The sequence below is a fragment of the Schistocerca piceifrons genome, unplaced genomic scaffold, assembly GCF_021461385.2.
Source record: "Schistocerca piceifrons isolate TAMUIC-IGC-003096 unplaced genomic scaffold, iqSchPice1.1 HiC_scaffold_2442, whole genome shotgun sequence".
NCBI lineage: Eukaryota > Metazoa > Arthropoda > Insecta > Orthoptera > Acrididae > Schistocerca > Schistocerca piceifrons.
Genome location: NW_025728385.1, coordinates 112,865 through 116,391, shown reverse-complemented (window position 1 = coordinate 116,391; position 3,527 = coordinate 112,865).

Genomic DNA, 3,527 nt, shown 5'->3' with positions numbered 1-3,527 from the left:
AAAAGGAGTCAATCTACTTGTACTTAAGTCGGCATTGTGCCTTTTGTATTTAATTCCGAGGCAATTTCTGTGTTTCATCGTCAATAAGAAGGTCAGAGGGATACAGTAAACCTGAAGTGAAGCATCGGAAACTAAAGCTAGTGTCACAGGAATGGTTCAAAACATAGTCAGAAAGAAGAGTCAGTCTTCTTGTACTTAAGTCGGCATTGTGACTTTTCTATTTAATTACGATGCAATTTCTGTGTTACGTCGTCAATAACAAGGTCCAAGGGATACAGTATAATTCAAGTGAAGCTTTGGAATCTATAACTAGTGTCACAGGAATGGTTCAAGACATAGGAAGTAAGACGAGTCAGTCTTCTAGTACTTAAGTCGACATTGTGCCTTTTCTATTTAATTCCGATGCAATTTCTGTGTTTCATAGTCAATAAGAAGGTCAGAGGGATACAGTAAACCTGAAGGGAAGCATCGCAATCTGTAACTAGTCTCACAGGAATGGTTCAAACATAGTCAGTAAAAGGAGTCAATCTACTTGTACTTAAGTCGGCATTGTGCCTTTTGTATTTAATTCCGAGGCAATTTCTGTGTTTCATCGTCAATAAGAAGGTCCAAGGGATACAGTAAACCTGAAGTGAAGCATCGGATTCTATAACTAGTATCACAGGAACGGTTCAAACCATAAACAGTAGGAAGAATCAGTCTTCTTGTACTTAAGTCGGCATTGTGCCTTTTCTATTTAATTCCGATGCAATTTCTGTGTTTCATCGTCAAAAAGTAGGTCAGAGGGGTACAGAAAAGCTGAAGTGAAGCATCGGAATCTATAAGTAGTGTCACAGGAATGGTTCAAAGCATAGTCAGTAGGAGGAGTCAGTCTTTTTGTACTTAAGTCGGCAGTGTGCCTATTGTGTTAATTCCGATGCGATTTCTGTATTTCATCGTAAATAAGAAGGTCCAAGGGAAACAGTAAACCTCAAGTGAAGCATCGGAATCTATAACTAGTGTCACAGGAACGGTTCAAACATAGTCAGAAGGAAGAGTTGGTCTTCATGTACTTAAGTCGGCACTGTGCCTTTTGTATTTAATTCCGATGCAATTTCTGTGTTTCATTGCAAATAAGACGGTCCAAGGGATACAGTAAACTTCAAGTGAAGCATCGGAATCTATAACTAGTGTCACAGGAATGGTTCAAAACAAAGTAAGTAAGAAGAGTCAGTCTTCTTATCCTTAAGTCTGCATTGTGCCTCTTGTATGTAATTCCGATGCAATTTCTGTGTTCCATCGTCAATAAGAAGGTCCATGGGATATAGTAAGCCTGGAGTGTAGCATTGGAATCTATAACTGGTGTCACAGGAATGGTTCAAACATAGTCAGTAAAAGGAGTCAATCTACTTGTACTTAAGTCGGCATTGTGCCTTTTGTATTTAATTCCGAGGCAATTTCTGTGTTTCATCGTCAATAAGAAGGTCAGAGGGATACAGTAAACCTGAAGTGAAGCATCGGAATCTAAAGCTAGTGTCACAGGAATGGTTCAAAACATCGTCAGAAAGAAGAGTCAGTCTTCTTGTACTTAAGTCGGCATTGTGACTTTTCTATTTAATTCCGATGCAATTTCTGTGTTACGTCGTCAATAACAAGTTCCAAGGGATACAGTATACCTCAAGTGAAGCATTGGAATCTATAACTAGTGTCACAGGAATGGTTCAAGACATAGGAAGTAAGACGTGTCAGTCTTCTAGTACTTAAGTCGACATTGTGCCTTTTCTATTTAATTCCGATGCAATTTCTGTGTATCATAGTCAATAAGAAGGTCAGAGGGATACAGTAAACCTGAAGGGAAGCATCGCAATCTATAACTAGTCTCACAGGAATGGTTCAAACATAGTCAGTAAAAGGAGTCAATCTACTTGTACTTAAGTCGGCATTGTGCCTTTTGTATTTAATTCCGAGGCAATTTCTGTGTTTCATCGTCAATAAGAAGGTCCAAGGGATACAGTAAACCTGAAGTGAACCATCGGAATCTATAACTAGTATCACAGGAATGGTTCAAACCATAGACAGTAGGAAGAATCAGTCTTCTTGTACTTAAGTCGGGATTGTGCCTTTTCTATTTAATTCCGATGCAATTTCTGTGTTTCATCGTCAAAAAGTAGGTCAGAGGGGTACAGAAAAGCTGAAGTGAAGCATCGGAATCTATAAGTAGTGTCACAGGAATGGTTCAAAGCATAGTCAGTAGGAGGAGTCAGTCTTTTTGTACTTAAGTCGGCAGTGTGCCTATTGTGTTAATTCCGATGCGATTTCTGTATTTCATCGTAAATAAGAAGGTCCAAAGGATACAGTAAACCTGAAGTGAAGCATCGGAATCTATAACTAGTGTCACAGGAATGGTTCAAAGCACAGACAGTAAGATGAGTCAGTTTTCTTGTAGTTAAGTCGGCATTGTGCCTTTTGTATTTAATTCCGATGCAATTTCTGTGTTTCATCGTCAATAAGAAGGTCCAAGGTATACAGTAAACCTCAAGTGAAGCATCGGAATCTATAACTAGTGTCACAGGAATGGTTCAAAACATAGTCAATACGAAGAGTCGGTCTTCATGTACTTAAGTCGGCATTGTGCCTTTTGTATTTAATTCCGATGCAATTTCTGTGTTTCATCGTCAATAAGAAGGTCCAAGGGATACAGTAAACCTCAAATGAAGCATCGGAATCTATAACTAGTGTCACAGGAATGGTTCAAATCATAGTCAGTAGGAAGTGTTAGTCTTCATGTACTTAAGTCGGCAATGTGCCTTTTGTATTTAATTCCGATGCAATTTCTGTGTTTCATCGTCAATAAGAAGGTCCAAGGGAAACAGTAAACCTGGAGTGAAGCGATGGAATCTATAACTAGTGTCACAGGAATGGTTAAAACATAGACAGTAAGAAGAGTCAGTCTTCCTTGTACTTAAATCGGCATTGTGCCATTGGTATTAAATTCCGATGCAATTTCTGTGTTTCATCGTCAATAAGAAGGTCCAAGGGATACAGTAAACCTGAAGTGAAGCATCGTAATCTGTAACTAGTGACACAGGAATGGTTCAAAACAAAGACATTAGGAAGAGTCAGTCATCTTGTACTTAAGTCTTCACTGTGCCTTTTGTGTTTAATTCCGATGCAATTTCTGTCTTTCATTGCAAATAAGACGGTCCAAGGGACACAGTAAGCCTGAAGTGAAGCATCGGAATCTGAAACTAGTGTCACAGGAATGGTTCAATACAAAGTAAGTAAGAAGAGTCAGTCTTCTTATCCTTAAGTCTGCATTGTGCCTCTTGTATTTAATTCCGATGTAATTTCTGTGTTTGATCGTCAACAAGAAGGTCCATGGGATATAGTAAGCCTGGAGTGTAGCATCGGAATCTATAACTAGTGTCACAGGAATGGTTCAAATCATAGACAGTAAGAAGTGTCAGTCTTCGTGTACTTAAGTCGGAATTTTGCCTTTTCTATTTCATTCCGATGCAATTTCTGTGTTTCATCGTCAATAAGGAAGT